The sequence below is a fragment of the Phalacrocorax aristotelis genome, chromosome 5 (genome assembly GCF_949628215.1).
Source record: "Phalacrocorax aristotelis chromosome 5, bGulAri2.1, whole genome shotgun sequence".
Lineage (NCBI taxonomy): Eukaryota > Metazoa > Chordata > Aves > Suliformes > Phalacrocoracidae > Phalacrocorax > Phalacrocorax aristotelis.
Window position 1 is genome coordinate 43,558,037 of NC_134280.1, and position 21,688 is coordinate 43,579,724.

The window sequence follows — 21,688 nt, forward strand, 5'->3', positions numbered from 1 at the left end:
CGAGTGGTCGCTTAAACATTCATAAAATCCCTCATAAAAAATGGAGGCTATTTTTCATCAATTTTAAACACAATAACTACACTAAGGGCATTGCATTAGTCAGGAATATACATTCACTCTCCTGACGATGTCTTTTGGGGTCCACAAGGTTCTCATCTGAGCATTTGCTTTAAAACCCACAGGAGCTCAGCTGATCGGCCAGCACTAAAACAGCAGGCCTACTTGAACAGAAACACCTAAATATCCATTATTACACCCTCTGAGCCTGAAAACCACCTTCCCAAAGAGTCATAAACTGTTTCACCTCCAAGCTAATGCAGACTCCACAAAGGTTTTGCTGCAGCCTCAGCAGGTGAGAAGTCATTCCCCTCTTCACAACCCGTATCTGAATCGTAAGTGCCCAGGAAGCTTTTTTTCCTGTTTAAAAGGAGCAAGCCCATCAACCCCAGCTGATTGTATGCAAAATATTGGTGTGTAAAGGAGCTGTTCTGTTTAACCAGTGATGTCCCTGCACATGTTACTGCCGGCTGCTGTCTCCCTCTGGGCAAAGGCGGTATGGAGACAAGATGCCTGTTTCTGCACAGGAGATGCAAATATGCATTTGTATATATGTGCATATATATATGTTCAACATGTATTTTTGTATCTATAAGCATATTTAACAGCAGTAGTAATTCCCATCTATCATGAAAACCCCACTACCACTGATACTGCTTCAATTCAGATAGACCTTTACATTTGCCAAACAGCTTGCACAGGTACCAACTCATTGTTATATTCCACATCCTTTTCCTGGCACCTTCTCCGAAGAGCTGTTGCAGGGACCTCCCAACTGCTGAAGCCCAGGCTCGGCAGCAGAGAAGGAAGCACTGCATTTGCCCGCGCTGTGGTCGTGTTTGGAAGGCACTCTCTGCATCCATCAGAGCAAGGTGGTGTTTCCCCCCCTCCTCCCGTAAATGATGAAAGGTTCATTTATTCAGGAACCAACTACAGTGGTTCTCTAGCTTACCTGGGAAAGCTTCCCATTCACCACAGGCGAGTGGAGTTTTCAAGACATGAATGTCTGTTTTATGAACATCTGCACCCCATGAATGCGCAAAGTAAGAAGTTTATAAATGCAAGGATTGTGCACACGGGCAATACATTATAATATATAACCTCTAAGGAAAAAAACATGAGATGCAAAACAGTACAAAAGCCTAAACCAGTGCGGGTCTGAGACTGTACTACCTCACGTTCTAAAATTCACAAGAGGATATCCCTAGCTACTCCCTCCTTATGACATCTCTCCAATATACTCTCTCAACATATAACCCAGTCCAAAAATCATCATGTTCCAGGTGTGCCATGGATATTCAAAGCACAGACTACAGCCCCACCTTGTGCAAGTCTGTTCCAAGCTGTGCTGAGTAACTCACCACAGGGGACAAAAGATCCTCAAGTGAAAGATGTGCGGTATGGGAAGCCCTGTATCCTTAATAGCCATCCAGAATAGGCACTCCCAATCCCTTCTTCAGCAAAATAAGAATTTCCCACCATGCTAATCTGCCCAATGCCCCCAAAATGGTGTACTATTGATTTAAGTTACAGGCTTTGTGCAGACGCTTATCAGGCAAGACACTAGAAAAGCTGGATTTCGGGGGGAAGGTGTTGAGGGGATGAAAGCAGTCCCTCTGAGCTCCCTTGTCTTTGTAGGGGAAGATCGTGAAGCTTTAGAAACCAGCAGCTGCCTCAGGGTGAGATGTGAAACGTTCAGCTTGACTCTGTGCCGTGCTTCAGCACAGAGAAAACATCATTTTTAGCAGGCAGCATGCCTGCAGGTGAATGCAGGTTAAAGAATTGCTATTTAGAAAAAAAACCCAAACGTTTCAGGGTTAGCAGTGAAGGTAATGGCATTTTACTCAGCAGGTTTCATCCATTACGAAATATTCCACAAGCACATTCTCCACTGTTCGAAACTAGCACCAAGATTTACTTCTCTACCAGCCAGGCTCCGTTTACAGGACACCAGTTAGTATTCCTTTCCCTCCTGCCAAAGGATAAGGGCCAGGTAAAAGCTATGCAAAAGTCAGTGCAGTTAATCTGCTAAACCTGTGATTCAGCGCCCATCACATAGTAGTGAAACAGTTAATTTCACAGCTTCAGAACACAGCAACAAATTCCATGCCTTCCTGAAGAGAACAGACATCAGCTACCCCTCCCCTGTAGGGCTGAAAAGGCTTACGGATTTAAATCCATGTTTCATTTGAAAAGAGACTGCCACAGCACTGTAACAGTATGATAAATTGACAAAGTCTGCAAGTTGATTTGTATCAGCCTTTAATCAAGAGGGCTTCTAGTGGTTTGGCTTTATTATTGTTTCAGTGTCAAGGACAAATTAAAAATTATGGTAAAGATGCCAAGTGCATCCCCATAACAACAAGCATCTTTGAGGTTCACCACCATGGATATCTGTGTTTCTGTAGTGCAGCTCACAAACACATAAGCAAAGGACACATATGCAAGTCTGAATAACATCATCACCTTTCAATTACACATACCGTCCATGGGAGCTTTTAGCTGCTGCCCGTGAACATGTGCTTTCTCCTGAGGCTGTCCAGAAGAGGGCAAGAGACTGACAGCCAGAGTTGGAGATTGGCTGCAGCAAAAATTAATGCTCTCCTTAAAGCCCAGGTAGGAAGAACCTGACAGTCCTTAGGTACCATCCACTAGAGACACCCGCTTTAAAAAATTGCCTCACTTGGATCAGCTTTTTAACAGCTCCCTTCAATAGCAATCCACAAAGCAGTACCCACTCAGCTTTTGTTCTTAGTCCAGCTACAATTTTCCCTTGAAGGCCAAGCCATGCAAAAGCAGATAACAAACATACGTCCTCACTATTATAGGAGATGATTCAATACTACTTTAAAGTAGTAAAATTCGATGCATTTCCTTGAGTTTTTAACAATTCCTTTATCACTTTTTAATGTATGTTTAAGTCCCCTTTTATTCTGCAGAAGTTTAGATCTTATAGGACAAAAACAGATGTTGTGATAGATAAAGAAAAAGAACAAAAAAACAGTTGCCTGTATCGGATCAAACACATCCCCTCAAATTGCAATTTCTTGCCCGTTTTCCCCGGAGATTTTATGTTCTTGTGTGCAAAACATGGTATGTCTTTGGTGGTTTGGGAAGGGAAAATTTCACTCTAGATGACAGTACCATTTTGACAGTTCACCCTGCATGGACTCATAGCAGGAGGTGTGTTGAACCCTTCACCTTACAGCTCTGTAGGGCATCACCCTACAGCAAGGCAATGCCAAAAAACCCAGCAAATACCAAGACACTACTGAATTAACTCTTCCAGATAGAAAGGGCAAGGTTTGGGGAAGCTGTAATAAGACAGAGGGGGTTTCTCTCTGTTTTCACCAACACCTGTGCTCCACAGCCAGCTCACCTGCCACGGGCTGGACAACTCCAAGCCCTGAGAAACTCTGAAACACAAGGTGGTGCTGGGACTCTCTTTTCCAGACTTCGAATCATAGAATCATTAAGGTTAGAAAAGACCTCTAGGATCATCGAGTCCAACCATAAACTCAACATTACCACATCTCCTAAACCACATCTTTTGAACACCTCCAGGGATGGTGACCCCACTACCCCTCTGGGCAGCCTGTTCCAATGCACGACCACTCTCTCAATAAAGAAAATTTTCCTAATATCCAGTCTAAATCTCCCCTGATGCAGCTTGAAGCCGTTTCCTCTCATTCTATCGCTAGTGGCCTGGGACGATATTAATATATTTTGTTGTTAATATATGTTAATTAATATGGAAGACCTAACGAGGTCTCTGTACTCTTCTTGTCTTACCTGCTCCTTCTTCCAAAAGCAGTAGACTCTCCTTTTTTTCCTGAGTGTCAGCAGAAGCTCCCTGTTCAGCCAGGCCCATTGTCTTCCCCACAGGTTTGCCTTGCGGCACTTGGGGACAGCCTGCTCCTACACCTTCCCTTGGGGATTAGGATTATACCAGACAGACAATGGGGAAGTGGTGGTGGTGTTTTACAGGATGAGCAGATACAGACCTGATGGTGGGATGGATGTAAGAGGACAGCTCCCGAATTAAAAGCCTGAAGCATGAGGAGAGGCTGCACCACAGCACATGCAGTTGAGACCAAACCCATGTGACCTCCAGAAATGTAGGAAATTCTTCTGAGTTGTGCCTCCATCCTGCCCAGCTGTAAGATCTGAAAGCAAACCCTCCATATAACAAAACATCCTTATACCAAAGAATGGAATTGGTGATGGACTTTTTGGAGCCTAAACCACAAGCCTTGCACTTCTCAGGGTGGGCCTAGATGAGAGCCCAACCTACGAGCTGCTGTCTAATACAGTTACAATACCAAAAACCGGGACACTAAGCTCCATTTCTTTCAAGGTTCAGCTAACCCTCCTATTCCCAGTTTCCACACTAACAGCATTTTTTTACCCTTAGCTTTTCTTGTGGACAGGAAACAAGGAAGGTATTGATGTTTCCTTTCTATTTTCTATACTCATTTCAGCAAGACAACAGCCCTGTGGGGCCCAAAATTGCATTCAGTTGGCAACAGCTCTCGCCTACAGACTTGCCAGGACACGTACACTAGCTATGACATTAAGATCAAGACCTGTACAGGAAAATTTATTGCACACTCCTTTAAGGAGGATTGTCTGCTGGAACTGGGATGGCTTTTTCCTCCACCTGCCAAAGGATACACGACTCCTGCAGTAACCACTGAAGTCATAAATGCAAGTATGCTCTGACCCTGCACTTCTGACTGTAGGGAGGTAGCAGAGCTTACAGAGAAGGAGCAAGTGGGGCCAACCATGAGCTCCCTCCACAAAGGCAGAGACTGAGCAGAGACCAAGCTCAGGATGTGAGGATACCATATTAGGTCAGCACAGCCTCCAGGACGTGCCTGCAAGCTCCGCATCCCTCAGTGGGTGCCACTGCATCAGCCCAAGCTGCATTCTTTGGAGAACTGACCTAGCTCTGGTCTAGGAAGTTGTTAAAGGCCACTAAAGCAGCAGCTCTGCAAGACAGATAAAGCTAGTTAGACATCTAATGGCTCTCCAGGTAAATGTTTCAGGTGTATGGTAATGGGCTATTCTGAGCATGACAGCAGAACTTGTTTTTTAATACTGCAACTCAATTCTTTGGCATTAGCTGGTTTGTTTAATCAGGTATTAGAATACTAGAAGCTTCAGTGTCTCTAGAAGTAGCTTAAACTTTTCCATAAAAGTTAACTTAAGTCCAAGACTGGTACAAGGTTCAAAGACATACAAACTCCAAGGTGGACTTTCTCCAGCTTGTTAGATGCCAATAATTTAAGATGTTCTTGAAAACATGATTTGGTAGTTGGGAGTGGGTGGGTATGGAGTTTTTGTGCAGACAAACTCCCATGAGTTTGCTGACCAACACAGTCCCAATAGATCCTATGCTCCTCCAGTACATGAATCCAGCCAGCATGAGTTACATGCTGATGGTTTGGTTGCTCTATACTTGGCATGATTAAGAAATCACACCTTTGCAATGCAGCAGCCTCTCTCTCAGCCCTACCACATATTTAAGTGAGCACTATGGGGTAGGTTCTTTCCTAGATGCATAAGATTTTAAGCATCCTTCAGGCTGTATTTAGGGAATTTAGTATGATGTGTTGCGGCTTCAGTGTTTTGTTGATCAGGTAAACCATTTAAAGGCTTTGAGTCCAGTCAGTTTGATTTGTAAGAAGCAATACCTTCACAGCCTCAACACCTTCTCCATGAGCTGCTCCTGCTTGCACACAAATACATGTAAAAACCCCAACCCAGTTAGTGAAAACAAAAGCAGGACCAGAATTGCACTCATGTTTCAAACAGCAAAATCAGAATTCCCATAGAAAAGGTTAAATCTTTCAAAAGGTTTTAGGTTTCAAATCTACTCAAGTACTTCAAAAGTGATGTGGCAAGGGAGGGGAATAGTCAGCTTTTCCTAGAAAGGTTTGTATATTTGCAAAACAAAACCATCACAAAAGCAAAAACGCTAAACAAAAATCAAGAACCCACTCTGATAAAAGCCCTGTGTATTGAGCTCATCAGTGAGACTCTTCAGGCTCCCCGGAAGGAAAGACGAGTACGCTAGAAGGTTTTTAGATTTAAAATATTTTAGGTTTAGATTTAAAACCTTTTAAAAAACCTTTTAGATTTAAAACATCCAAATGGTAATCTACCTCCATCTGTTCACATGCTCAAGAGCCTACCCATCTCTTTATTCTTTCCCCACCCTTCAGTCACAACTATTTCAGAAGGGATTGCAGTACCAACAAACTGCCTTTCTAATCAAAGAAAGGTTAAAAAAAAAAACAGAAAATTGAAACATAAACAACGGTTGCATTAAGACAGCATTGTCCATTTAGTCCTAAGTGCTGCCTGACCTGCTGCAGCAGTACTCTAGGATCTGGTTTTCATTAGAGCTGAACTTCTACACATGAAGAGGACCGACCTATTGCAGCAGCACTTTGTTTTCCAGATGACTGTGATGGTACTGTAAATTTATTGGGGCTTTACCTCAAGGACAAAGACATCCAAACCGGTATCATCCCCAATGAACCACAGCTCCTCATTCCACAGAGGGATCTTTTCCCTGCAGAATGCTTCCCCATGCCACAGCAGTTTAGAGCCCAACGTCCGAAAAATGTAAGCCAGCAGTAATTTTAATTTGCAGTAGAAGGTCAGGCTGAGCCGCAACTGCTCAGGATCCTCCGTGGACTCAGCTGCACTCACAGCAAAGCTGGGGCATGCAGCCAGAACACTAACCCCTCTCGCCTCACCATCAGTAACCTCCACTTGTGAGTCGGAGCCTTTCCACTGCAGGCGACTCTTTCTGCCACAAAAACGAATGGTCAGGGAATGACATCATACCTTCCTGCTTCGTATAGCTCCCTTACATAGCAGCATGGGAACGCAAGAGCTAAGTTCTGTAGACATATACAACAGTTACACTGGCAATACACATTGCTACTGACCGAACAACTTTTCTTTTAAAGTACTGCTTCTCTGCCCTTTCATTTCAACTGCATTATGTTCCCAAAAAGTTACTTTTGGGAAACCCCATGCTCCAGGTACCAGATTTTAGGTAAGAATGCCTTTAGAAAACTCTTTACTGATCTCTGCTACTGTTACAAACTCTGGGATTTGGGGCCAGGGAAACCCGAAATGTTGCTTTGAGGAGAGTGGAAAGAGGCTCTCAGAAGCTCTAGCAGCTGAACATTCACAGAATCACAGTTTGGAAGGGAACTCGGGGATCATCTCATCCAAACTTTCTAGGAAAAGCACAGTCTAGACAAGATGGGCCAAGCACCCTGTCCAGACAACTCTTAAAGGTGTCCAACGTGGCCGAGTCAACCACTTCCTTGGGGAGATTATTCCAATGGGTGACTGTCCTCACTGTGAAAAAATTTCCCTCTCATGTCCAGTTAGAATCTCCCCAAGAGCAACTTGTGTCCATTCCCCCTTGTCCTCTCCATGGGACTCCTTATAAAAAAGGAGTCTCCATCTTCTTTGTAGCTGCCCCTTAAGTACTGGTACATGGTGATGAGATCCCCTCTAAACCTCCTTTTCTCAAGGCTGAACAAACCCAGCTCTCCCAGCCTATCCTCGCATGGCAGGCTTCCCAGTCCTTTGATCATCTTGGTGGCCCTTCTCCGGACCCCTTCCAGCCTGTCCACATCCTTTTTGTATAGCGGGGACCAGAAATGTACACGGTACTCCAGGTGTGGCCTGACAAGCATTGAGTGGGATAATGACTTTACCTCTGCTGGTGATTTGTCAAGTGACATTTGACAAATCAACAGCTTTATGTTCAGCCTCCCTATAAAAAGAGATTTTTAAACTTTGCAATAATTAAAGCTGAAAAAAAAGTCAGTGTGAATTACAGCAACTACTCTGAATAAAAACGTGAAATGATAAATGGCAGAGAAATATACTGCTCTACCAGCATGCTTCTCCTCCAAGCCAGAATCCCACTGCCTGGACCTTCATGGCAACATAAATACCTAAAACTCTATCCTCCAACACATAAAAAAATCCCTGCTGCCACCCCAATATAAAAATCAAGCAGTAGGAGAGAAAGCTAGGCTTCAAGAATACTAAGGGCAAGAACACAACTTAAGCAGAAACGTTCCTTGTTTCCTTCACAGTGGACAGAAATATCCCCATTTGTGTAAATACAGCCTTAGCCAACAGGGTGACAAATCCATACATAGATAAATGTCACATGCTGACACCAGTGCTAGAGCAACCTTATCAAAGTACAGCCTTAACCTATTTTTAAACGCCAGTTAAAATATTTTTCTTTTAAAAAAAATAGCATTAGAACTCATCTTTTTAAAAAAATTCCTCTTAAAAAGTCTACATACCAGTATAACAGAGCTCAAGTATTCATTTCTCTCTGGTACTGCAGACAGAAAAGTGAAGCTATACCCAACCCCGAAACTAGCTGTTCTCTATGATGTGTCACTGCACTAGAAAGCAGAAGATAAGGCTTTGGGAAAGCGTACACATCAGATTGGCACTAGCATTTGTATTGGAAATTTACCCAGACAGGTTAAAAATAACACTGCGCACGCTTGCAGCCATGCTGAAGGTCGCTTTCAGCAGAGCTGCTGTTTTTATAGTAAGAGCTCCTGGCAACATGTGACTCGCTATTGCTAATATTTTTTTTCCCCTGCAGAAAACACACCTCACAATCAGGTTCCTCCGGCTGAGAATTAAGGTCACTGAGGCTGGTCACAACCAATACAACAGTGCCACAGCAGAGAAATCAAGCACACCACCTACTTGATTAACTTGTTTTCCTTCTTAAAACTAATCCTCCACTGACTTACGCTGAAAAAAGTCAGTGTCTACCAGCATGCTCTGGCCAACATTCCCATTACGCACTTCCATGGTTTTAAGCCTCATTACCTCAGGGTCCAGTTTCAATAACGTGAAAGTCAGCATGGCATGAGAGGTGTTTACGTGGACTGAGTCGCAGAGCTTCCCAGTCTTCTGGCCTTGTAGAGCTCCAGCGTAGAGAGAAGAGCATCATTGCCTTCAGAAAGGTGCCTTTGTAAGCAAGCTGGCCGAAGATCCACGATAAGTAACCCGAGGGGATGTTCTCCATGGTGACCCTGGGGACTCAGGGCTGGGCTCCACGGTCTCCATTTAGAAATGAAGCAATTCCAACTGGGAATGCCTGATGCTGCCTTCAGCTCTGGCTTCCCTGCCATCCCAAGGACTTTGGAGGTGCAAGAGGCCTTGCTGCTTCCCTGCAGTTGTAAAGTTTTCTATAAATGCTTCATGTGGGAGGAAAGAAAATGTCTTCAATAGTTCAGTTTAGGGGAGTGGACTCTATCATGAAGCTTCATCCTTACTGGAGGCAACAGGAGACAACCAGCCAAAGGACAGGAGAGAAAAAGGCAGGCCACATAAAGTTACAATACAACCCACACGTCAAATCAGTATTTCAAGGTTGAATCTAAACACTCTGCTCAGAATCAAGTTGCAGGAGGAAACAACCAAATACCTTTTAACAGCCAAGTCCCTGTTCCCATCAGAACTTTTTCAGAGGATTTTGCTTTCCTCTTCTTGAAGACCATTTGAGGAACACGGTTCATTTTTTGCATTTTCATCCCATCCAGCCTCCTTTCCTTAATGTTTTCCACCTTCTGTACAAGCCATGTCATCCAGTACAGACTCAACATAGGATAAAGCTTGAGCGTGTATTTCTATAGGGTAATCAGAACCAAAGCAAAACTACACCAAGTCCCGAAGTCCCCTCTGTCCTCCTCTCTAGCAGTCCAGGTACAGTGCTCATTATCAAGGCTCATCACCGCTTCACATCGTAGCGGTCTCATTTTCAAAAGATTGCTTGCCTACCCTCCCCCTCCAGCAACTTGCAGAGCACTAGCTACAAAAGCCTCATGCCCTGAGATGAAGCACATATTGCTACTGGTTTTCCAGGAATGGAAGTATCCCCCTATTTTGTTTTCTAAGGGTGGCTTGTCATAAATATTAACATTATCTTCACACGTGAGCTTACATCCCTCATCACTGGAACTTCCTGCCATTATTTGGTGTTGGTAGAGCTGAGCAGTGACCACATATAATGAACGCAAGTCCTCTTTCCAGGTTGTCCTTGAAAGGAGAGGTGGTACAGATTCAGCGCTATTTGTAATGGCCGGCAGCAAGTGTTCACATTGATCTCATGCTCATTCTTTGCTGGGTTTTAAAGGAAGAAACTTGCTGTTCAAAAGGAGCAAGAATCTTTAATTCACTGCCAGCACTTTCTTTGGCTGGAACACACAACTGTTTTAAGAGTTTCTTGAAGTTATCTATACTTAACAGACAAATGAAGATACCAGCTTCGCGAAAGAACTCTGACTACTTATTCCTCACAGAGAGACTGAAAATAAAGGCCTGTTTAGCATCTAAGGTACACTATGCAGCAGCCACCCAGTAAAACCCTGTCAGTGCAGAACAAAAAGATTTTTATTCAATGGAATATGAAAGTTGTGTCTGTAACATACTCACAGCCATCAGTGAAACAGCACGCCGAGGGAGCTGTATATCAGCAGTGCCAAACCCAGCCCGCAGAATGCATCTGGGATGCCTGACATGGCTCCTGGCATCCTCCCACTCCCACGGAAAAATTGCATCTCCAGCCCCCATGGCTGCCTCCAAACATGAACTCCACCACCAAGGTACTGCTGGCTTCTGAGCTTAACCAGACAGGGCAATACAAAAGGGGAAAAATAAATATTAGCAACCAAAAAAAAAAGGATGTTAAAAAACAAGAGAGGAAAGAAGAAAATTAAAATCAGCTACAACTCACTGAGATCATATATATGCCTTGACTTGTGAAGATGCATATGAAGATGAAGATAGATGTTTATCGATTTCTCTCTCAACCAAGGGGTTGCCTTATTTAATGGAAGACAGTAGAGATAAACCTCTTGGATAAACTAGCAGTGGAAGAATCCATTTCCCCAACAGAAAGGATCAATGATTATCCATTTTCTCGTTTATCCTCCTAGTCACACAGCAAATTTGAGAAAACGAGCTAACCACAGCTCCCATCTGCTCTCCTCCCAGAGATTTCTTCAGCTAAAGAATCCACAGCAGAGTCTGCACCAAACCTGTTTTGATAGGATTTTCTTACAAAACTTAATCAAGCATGGTAAGTAAAGCAGCTTCACTTTGAATGCTAAATTTAGTGCAAGCCTGCACCTTGACCGTATAACCCAGAGCCGGACATGCAGAGGTGGTCTCCCAGGACTAAGCAGTTTTGTCCAGCTCATTTTAAATTGGAAATACACTAGCCCCCAGATCTGGAATAGAACACAGACCTTAATTACATGAAAGAACACAAGTACAGAATAACAAAGTCTTTAAGCAATAACCATGCTGAGAGCTCTGAAGTCCCCTGCAGCACTTTCCCAACCCCCCAATAAATAAAACTCTGTATTTGGGGCAGGGAGTGGGGGGAGGAATACAAAGTACATTTACTGTAATACTCACAGATGAAAAATTGTAATTGCTCTGCCTTGACATCTGGTTTCTATTTCACTTCCATTATATCATATTACATAACAAACAGATGATACACTGGAGCTACAGAGTTCTTCTGTAAGTCTTGTGAGGATTTGGTGTTTACATTCTTGTTCATAAAAATTTAAACTATGCCACACATGCAGGCATGTTTGAAGCAGACAAAGGCAGAGACCAATGAGCAGTTGTCAAAGAAAAAGTAAGACTGATTTGCAGGGGGATGTTTGAATCCATATAGAAAATATTCCATTTCACAATCCAGTTCAGAAATTGAATCTGCATATAATAGCACTTGCAGCTGCGTAGAGCAAGTTTATATGAACATGCCACAGGGAACACACAAGTTTACACCGAGGTGAAACAGATAGGTAAGCAAGTGCCAAATTTAATGATGCAAACACAAACTCCGCTCTGCCCTGTCGAGGTAGTGTTATCTAATAAAATGCAACTCCACATCACTCGTGCCCTGCCGCCATCTTCTAATTTGGGTCTGTAAAATTTTTTTTTTTTTCCTCCCAACAATGGTACTTTTAAGTCATTTCTGCTGTCATGGTGATTCACACTCTTACGGTCATATGGCAAACATGTAACTTGCAAAATGAGACATCGACTTTGCTGACCTTGTCCCTAGACACACATTATAAACTTTCTTCTGAGTCAACAGCACATCCTTCTTTCACAGCAATTCAGGAAGTCATGCAGTTGCTATAAAGCTGATTCAGCTGAATACAGGTGATCCTCACATGCCAGTGAGATTTCAGTCTTGTCTTCGCTACACAAATACTGTAGCATACCTCTATCAGAACAGATTATAGACTTCTTTCCAGAGTGTGCCTGCGCGTGCTTCCTTCCTCAGCAAGATGCTACGGAACAGTTATATCTGAGTATACTGCATTTCAGAAACAGGACGTAATAATGCAGTTGGTATTGTACATTCCTGTAACTCCACATCTCTGAAGCTTCTAAACCATGTGCTCAAACATGCAATTTTATCCCCCATTCCCAGTTATTGGTTCAAATAAATCCCCCTCCTCTCCAAAACACAGCACAGGAGTGAACACCCCAAGAGCTGCAAAATGACACAGCTTGTGATGGTCTCTGCTCTGCTCCTCTCTAAAGGATGCTCAAGTTTTATCTGGAAAAATTCTGAATCATTTACAAATCCCATATTCACAGAAAATCACATCCACAAAATATTTTCCATAGTGAGAACATACAGCAAATTACCCCCACGCTTCCCACTGCCCATTTAAGTTGTCAGCCCGGCCTTCTTTACCTGCACCTTTTGCATATGTTTGTGTCCTGCAAAGCACAGGTAGAGCATTTGGGCCAGCAAAAGCATTCAGGTTCTAAGGCACCATAATGGCAAGAATTATACATTCATCTAATATAATATATTAGTCTATGCTCATCCTGGCTTCTCTGTTTTGTTTCTTAGCAGTACTAAGCATCTCCTACTGCTTGCTATCAGGCAGGACACTGGACTAGATATGCCTTCAGCCTCCTCAAGAACAACCCTCTATAACTGAATTATAGCTTCAGTAAAGACCAGTTCCAATAGGAACTTTCCCATTTTGGCCCACAGCAACCTCATCATCACAAGTTGTTTTTAAAAGAAGCAAACATGGGACCCACTCTGCACAAGCAGAATAAAAGAGGTAGAGTAACACTACAGTTTGAGGGTGTAAATTTCGTCCTGTAAGGGAACCAACAGGTCTGATATGGAGAAAAGGAGGCCTAACAACACACAGCATGGGTTGCATAAATCCAGACCTACACTCCTATCATGCAGCCTTCAACTGTGTATCATGCACAACCACTTACAGGAGCTAATTATCATTTTTCACTGCACAAGCCCACTCACAGGAAATTTTGCAGGATGCACATCCCTTTGATACCTAAAGATTTCAGTGAATCATGTTGCAGGCAACTCCTCTTTCACACACCCTACACCAAAAGGAGTTCAAGCAAATGCAGCAACTGACTCCTTCAGGCACTTATCTACAGGCAGGCTTGCAGGCATTTAACACTGCTTTTAGTAGAAATGGAACAAATCCATTTTTAATAATTAGAACTGACAAAAACTTTCTAAAAAGAAAAGATTTTCTGGACTTCGTCTCTACCAAAACAGCTTGGTATGTACAGGCCCGAAGAGCCAACAGGTAGCCCAGACATCTAAAGTGAACCAGCAAAAGCAGGTACCAGGTGCCCGTGCTTTGTCTGGGGAACGCCTGCTGCAGCTCCCTATGGATGGGACCTTTCCAAGTAGTTAGTGGCATTTAAGTTGGAGCCAAATATGAAAATAATAGAAGCACTGACAGAGATCACCTTAATGCTTTCCAATTTCCAAAGGCCAGTTATTGGCTTTTCTCCCCACCTTTTTACAAGCCTATCCTTCAGGTACTACAAGTATGTGTTACCAGCTCTGGCAAACACAAAAGCAAAATTTTTTTTCATTTTCAAAATTTTTCTTTTTTTTTTTTTTCATTTTCAAAATTTTCTTTGATTTTGCCAATGAAAGAAAATCACTTCTGGCCATATCATTAAGCACCAAGCAATCAATTAATAGTATTAATGTTAGAACAAAAAGACAACTTCCTACCGTGAGGTGCATTTTCCCTCTGTACTCAAAGTAGCAGCTTAGGGGAAGAGAGAAAGGCAAAGGAGAAGGGGGGGGAAGGCAAAGTTAAAAAAAAAAAAATGCAAAGGGAAAAAAAAAAAGGCAAAGGAAAAAAAAAAAGGCAAAGGAAAAAAAAAAAGGCAAAGGAAAAAAAAAAAGGCAAAGGAGAAGGGGGGGGAAGAAAAAAGCAAAGCCACCTCCCATTACAAATCACCAAACACTAAGGTATTTAAGGTCTCCTAAGGAGGTTCCATGAAAACCAAGCACAGATGTGTCAGCCGGAGGAAAACAGCACACAGCAAAGAGCAGAGGCAGAGCTGCTCCAGCCAACAGCTCCGGTGCTGTTCAGGAGACCACAAGGGACAGCAGTTCCTTACTCCAGCACCTGGCCTACACCTACCCCGGCTACCCCCACTTCGCTCTTGTTCTTGAAGCATCAAAATTAATGTACTTATTCTTCCATTTCACCTTCAAAAGATCTTTAGATGTCCATCTATTAAAACATACCAGGGTTGCATTACGTGCCTAAAACAATTTAGCTGCAAGAGCTTTGTTACAAACCTCAGAAATACTAGCGGTTGGATGTATTACTCAAAGGTAGCCTGGTTTTTCAGTAGTTAGGCAAGGCAAAATTTGTAATTGGGACAGAGATCTGTTATCAGACTAGGAAAAAGTTAACAACCAGTTCCCAATACCCTGTGTCAGCAAGGAAAGCTGCATTTACACCAGTTACTATTTCGGCTGCAAAACCCGCAATGGATCCAGCTTTCCTATCTGTGAAACATTCACACTAAAGACAGAAACATGCAACACGCTCCCAGGGGAAGCCATCCCATTGGCAATTGGGCAACCACCTGCTAGCCAAAGGAGAACAAGCTTCACAGTTTGACATGCATAAACTAACACCTAATGTGACTCGCTTCAGTTATCCTCCAGCTGAGCTCTTGCTTGCACTACCTTAACTTGCTACCAGATTCTGCCTACATCCTCCCCCAGCCCATGCTGACAAGATGTTTGTAACTGGCGAAGAAGTTCAGAGCAGTGGGTTATTCTCTGAATATGGGGGGGGGGGGGGGGGGGGCAGCACGGGGAGGCAGGGAAGAGACCTGGGCAGCAAAGGGGTCCTATCCAAAAAATCAGCACACATCCCTAATCATAAGAAGTCCTCCAGCATGCCAAGAGCAAAACAGTGAACTCCACAGGGAGGACAAAAGATGCAGAGAGTTTCTTAATTTTATGCTTTCTGACATTATTATTTAGAACAACATGCAACAGTGGGAGAAAAGGGGACTACGTGGCTCTGGCTTTCTCAGAGGCCAAGATGAGAAAGCTGTTTCTTCAGCACCAAAATTTTAAATGCTTATTCATCCTTGCTTGTCATCTGTAAGCAAGTTACTCTTCCATTCATTACAGACTGGCAGAATGCAAAGGCGTAGTGCAGAAGCCTTCACTTTTACTATCATAAATGATGCTATTTTTGCCTTTAAACCTCCGGTATCACAAATCACATATCCTTCACACACATCACCCCCAGCTCCCTCCACTCAGCTATTGTGTCTTCCAGAGCTGTAGGTGTTTTCCTCCCATAGCTTTACCTGCTGAGTGCAATCGGGAGCGAGTTGTGACATCTGGCTGTTCTGCTATGCCGCGGCAGCGTTGCAAAGAGTTGCGTGTGTAAGGCTGTATACAACTGCTTATTTATAGGACAGTCCAATTAATAAAGAGCTGCACGCGGCCAGCAAACTGCAGCTGACAACACAGTTGTCACGATGACTGTCCAATTTGTGCTTAACCCCCCGAGACTTCAACATTACCAACACCTTTCGATGCAGAGGAACAAACTGCCACGGCCGTTCACCATCAGACAATGCCAGACATCTGAAACCTCGGCACACATTGCATTTTCTGCCCTCTCATCTGTTTCCACCAGCAATAAGTGTTCACTCCTGCTCAAATGCCAGACAAAACATCTTTAAGCTGCCAGCATGCTTCTCTGCTGGCACAGCCAAGGGCACTCTGCAAAGGTCAGTGGTTTGAAGAATCTGCGCAACGTATCAGAAAGCCCTACGAGCATGTGATGCTTGGAATGAGAGACTGATCCATAATTAGATGTTTCAGTGTTTGTTATCCTGGAAAGAGGTCCACAGCAGCATTTCACAAGTCCAAGACCAGGAAAAAAAAAAAACCTGCCCAGTCAAATTTATTTTCTAGGCGTCTAAAAAAGGGCTCAAGCTGAAACTGAAATCTGGAGACCAGTAACCGCATGCAGCCTAGCACTTGCTAGCAGAGGCAGGGCTGCCTGCTTTAGTCGTTTTTAAGAGCCTTACAGCTCAAATACCTCTGACTGCATCTAACACATGAATCAGGTTATGTGGAAACTCCAAGTCAGAAATTTTCTAATTAAGGAATCAGCAGGTGATTGGTGAAAGTGTCCAGCAGACTCTGCTAGTTTCAATTCGGGAGGAGGAAGAAGGAGAAACACCCCGGTCTGAGTTTTCCTCCCCACGTCTTTCCCTGTGCACAAAGGTATCCCTCTGCACAGCTTAGTCGGCAAAATTACTAACTTGGAAGTAGGAGAGTGGTAAATAAAGGGGATCTAAGCCCATAAATCACTTAGAGTCTTTGTACTGGCAAATTTTAACAAGCCAGGATGGTATTAACAACTTGCAAATGTGACAAAAACAGTCAAGCTCACACACGTTATGAAAATGCAGTCTTGCAGGAAAACAGCAAAACAAAAAATATTAAGAGATTGAATACCGAGCATTCTGCCTCTTTTAAAATAAGAGCCAGTTACAATCTCACTGACAACAGTTTCTAGACACCACTTACTACTTCTTAGTGCAAAATAATTCCAGTTTAAGATACTGGGGGCAGAAACCACTACAATTCAAAAGAAATAGCCCCACACTTGTTTCTTGCAAGAGAAGAAAAGGAGTTTCTAGCATAACAAAAGTAATCTTTCAACAATACGATGTCTCATACTTTTGCTTGGTAAAGCCACAAATACGTGTGTGTTTAAACTGACTACAAGCATGATTATTTCAACATAAAAACAAGCTCCTTCTGCAGAGTTCTGCCAGCTTCAGGAGCTTGAAAAGCAAAATGAAAGACCGCAACCACACTCCTTTATGCCAGCCCTGCTCCCAGCTCACCTTCCACACCAGGAGGGAGGGCTCATCCTGCAGCACTGTGGGCCAGCAGAGTCAGGCTCCCACAGCTAAAGAAATCCAACTCTTGCAACGGGCAGTTCCTGAACGACTATTCTCCAGCCAGCCTCTCATGGAGAGAACAGCTTCAACAGTAAAATACAAACCAAAATAAGCAGGAAAGAAATAATTTTAGAGCCCATATGAAGCTATTTTAAAACTCCTTCCAGCAGGAAAGAAACTGATACAGTTTTAAGCTAAGGGCCCCTTGCTCTGGCTAAAAGTCCCAATCAACATGTGGGCCGCTGTGTTCTGCCCTCCTTACAGCTCAGCGTTGAGGGTCTGACAGACACTGTAGCCTTAACAGGCCAACAGCAAAGCAAATAAGGACTGGCTTTGAATGAACACATCTACACAGCAGCAGTGTCATCCATCCTAACTCTGAGACCAACGCAGCCAGAGCAAACACATTACTAACTCATTGGCTAGGCAAAGGCTGCACCATGTATGTCTAGTTTTAAGTTGCTTATCCAGTCTTAGTCTTATCAAGGCTGGTGTTGATGGTGGCTAGATGGCCAAAGCCAAAAACTTACAAAAACCTTGCTAGATGCATCCTGCCGCACTCTGTGCCTGCTGTGATAGGTGCTACCAGCATACGGGATGCTCCAGGAATGAGCACTAGTGAAGCCGATACTGCAGCAGCCATTACACAGGGCAGCAACTTCTCAGAGGTCACCTCCTGGGACTTCAGGCACAAAGGATGTCAAAGAGACAACTCAACATACAATGGCCAGTGCTGGTCACCTTCCATCCCTGCTCAAACAGCAGCCCAGAAAACTCCCAGAGCCAACCCTCACCTCTGTGGAGAGAAACAACCACACCGTGTCCCAGCCTGACTAACATGGGTATTTAGCCTTCAGCTCTTCAGCAGCCATTTCTCAGAGAAAAGGAAAAGCAAAGCACACCCTGATTTAACACACAGCTTTACTCATCAGTTAGGAAGCCTGCCTTTAGCCCAACATCACTTATTGTCTATACCACACCATGCTGATATCCTGTTTATTTAAAGGGATGTCAGACACCTGAAACAGGGAAAATTAGTACGTGTGTGGTGAGCAGGCTACAACACCCCGATCCAACATCAGGATGCAGAAAAGCACAGCTCAAGCCAAACACAGCCCCAAAGAATAAACTTTCACCAGTGCAGATGGGAAAAGGAGCCCAGACCGACAGATGAGCAGCACTGCAGCAGTATGACACACGCTAGTGAACTGGAGCTGACCTGCACCCACTGCAGAGTTGGTATTTGAACCAAAAGATGACCCCGTAGTCAGCTTCAACAAAAAAAATCCTTGACAAACTCAAGCTTTAGTAACGAAGGCACAGTTAGGCTAGACATATATACACATACACACAGACACACACACACACATATATATATGCACACATGAATACACATAACCTCACATGCCTGAGCCAACTCTAAACAGCCTTGTTGCTGTCTAACGGCATCATATACTCCTGAGCAGTCACTTTCTGCCAAGATCCTCTTATTCAGGCTAGGCACAGACTCTCACTACAGGAACAGCACAAAAGCATAAACAATGCCAGCTGACTTTACAATTAAAGGATGAGCACATGCGGTCTGCACACCAACACAGGTATGGGCAAGCAGCTGCCAAAGCGCCATGGTGACATAACCACCACTGCCTTTTCCTGCAACGATCAACATCTTGCAGCTTCTCTGCCCCACCAGGCACATCTCAGATGCGGCAATAAACAAACTACACAGTGAAATATTTTTAAAGGAATATTTTCAGCCTCAAGCTCTAACGGGGAAAAGGGAGAAAAATATTCTCTGCACATATTATGCATTAAACTTGACCAAAACATGTAAATCTCTATGAATATTAGTTTACAACTAAAGGGAGGAGGAGGAAGGGAAAGGGAAGACATCAACGATGTAGCTCCAACACTTGGCACAAGATGAAGGATCCTGTACTAGGAAATACAGAGCTTGTCAAATCCCTACTTTGGGCTGGGAACAAGCCACATTTTCCTTTCTGGCAACAAAAGTCTATTTTAAGTGGACAGTTTTCTCATCAAATAGACATGGATTATATCTCTGAAAGTATTTAAAGATACAAATAACATGCAAGGCCTGTTTTCAGGCTTCCTCCTGCCTGTAGTAGGCAGACATGGACATTAGGATCAACAGAGTGTTTGTTTTTCAACAGAGAGAAAGAATATTTTCAGAAGTTTATTAGGAAACAGTTTGTTTGATAGCAGCTACAGCTGGTTTCTCAAAATTGGCAAAAATAACTTCAAAAGCTTTCATCCTGGAGTGGGATGACCAGGAATTTTCCCCTGCCCCTCCACCAGCAGTCTTTGTTTGTATTTAGGTACAAATTAAGAGAATGAAAAAAGAAAATAAACCTAACTTTAGAAGTATTCTTAACATCTCTCTGCCGTTTGGTCCATCAAGTCTGCTCAGCTACTCAATTTACAGGTAGGGGAGCTGCAGGGGCATTGGTACAGTGATGCAAGTGGGAGGATGTCATGGTTTTAGCTGGGACAGAGTTAATTTTCTTCACTACAGCTGGCATAGTGCTGTGCTTTGGACTTAGTATGAAAACAATGTTGATAACACACCGATGTTTTAGTTGTTGCTGGGTAGTGCTTGTAATACTCAAGGACTCTTCTAGCTTCCGATGCTCTGCTGGGTGCACAAGAAGCCAGGAGGGGAGGGGGCACAGCTAAGAGAGAAGATTCAAAGTGGCCAAAGGGATATTCCATATCATGTAACATCATGCCCAGTATGTTAACTGGGAGGAGCTGGCCAGGGGAGGGAAGCAGCAATCACGGCTCAGGGACCCGCAGTGTTGGTCGGCAGGTGATGAGTGGTTGTATCTTTTGTGTTTCTGGGTTTTTTTTCTCCCTTTTCCCCTTTTCCGTTTTATTATATTATCATTATTATTATTACTATAATCATCATCATTATTATTATCTTATTTTAATTATTAAACTGTTCCTATCTCAACCCACAAGTTTTTTTCTTTTGCTCTTCCAATTCTCTCCCCCATTCCAGAGGGGTGGGGGGAGTGAGAGAGCAGCTGTGTGGTGTTTAGTTGCTGACTGAGGCTGAACCACAACAGAGGAGAAAGATGCTTCCAGAAGGATCAAACAGCCTGATTCATCAAGGCATTCTCCAAGGAGAAACTGCTGGAGCTTTGGGGAACCAGCAAGTTTTACCCCAACCTCCAATTTGCATTGACAAGCAGCTACACACGTATCATTTCAGCCCCTTCAGCAGCTCCCTCCAGCTTCTCTCCAAGAATCAAAACACAGAAAGAAGCCCGAGTCTGAAGTGGCAGGCTGCAGCTACTCTGTCATATGGGGGGGGAAGTCTTTAAATCCAAGTCCATCACTTACACACATTTCTTCAGTGGCCTTAATCAGCAGGACTGGATACTATGAAATGTTGTGATTTCAAACACCTCACATTTTTGCTTTGCTCCTTCTTTATGGAGAGTTGGGGAAAACACTGTCAAACTACTGACTTCTTTTGCAATGGCTTTAGCAAGCTACTTCAGCAAAGAGGCAGCTGTTAGCCACTGCCATCCACTGACACTAAGCTGCAGGCATCCACACCACCCCACCAGCCAAGTGGCACAGCTTGTGGTTTTCTGCCACAGCCTGTCACAAGGCGCACAGCAACACGTGGGTTACATTCAGTACATCCTGGTTACCATCAATAGTCAACTTGCTGCAGAGAAGAATTTTACTTAAAGAAGGGAGAAAAAAAACCACCACCAACCCACACAACAAAAAACCTACCAAACCTTGCTTTTTGCATTAGAAAAGTAGCTTGAAAAATGAGTATTTGCTTTACTGCTCAGTTGTACTTTTTTCTTCTTTTTTCAATGAGACCAGACTTGCAACTGGATCTCTTAACTGAGACAGGTATACAGATAGCAGTGACTGGCGTACTTGAAATGTGCTGTCATCCTTGCAATTAAATTCAAGTTTTCTTCCTCCTACCTAATAAACACCAACACTACATTTCCCAAAATTTAAGCTCTACCCTATCTTTAAAGTCTTCTAAGTCATTTACCAATTTTCTTACCTTCCATTTCTTGAAGCCTTCAGCACCTGGTTTGCACAACAGTTATTCAAGCAAATGGCTTTGTAGAAAGTTTCTTTCATCTGATTGCTATAACATTTAAAGATCAAGTAACTGTTGCACAATTACTTTGTGCAATTATCCCCAAAACATCCCGTTCTTTTGTGCAATGCCATCCTTATTCTCCCTGACAAAAGTAAACACCAGTTCTGC

The 21,688-nt window shown here is 43.4% G+C and overlaps 1 protein-coding gene across 3 annotated transcripts in view; it reads right to left on the bottom strand.

The window, feature by feature from the left end:
- The window catches only part of HDAC4 (histone deacetylase 4), a 262,455-nt gene that overhangs the window by 198,991 nt on the left and 41,776 nt on the right, over positions 1–21,688 (bottom strand). Inside the window, exon 1 of one of the 3 annotated variants that reach the window (XM_075094177.1) lies at positions 8,412–8,447. The exons of the other annotated variants lie outside the window; for them this stretch is intronic. The gene's annotated coding sequence lies outside the window, so the exon portion shown is untranslated. Of the gene's footprint in view, positions 1–8,411; positions 8,448–21,688 lie in introns of those variants that run through there. 3 annotated transcript variants of the gene reach the window in all.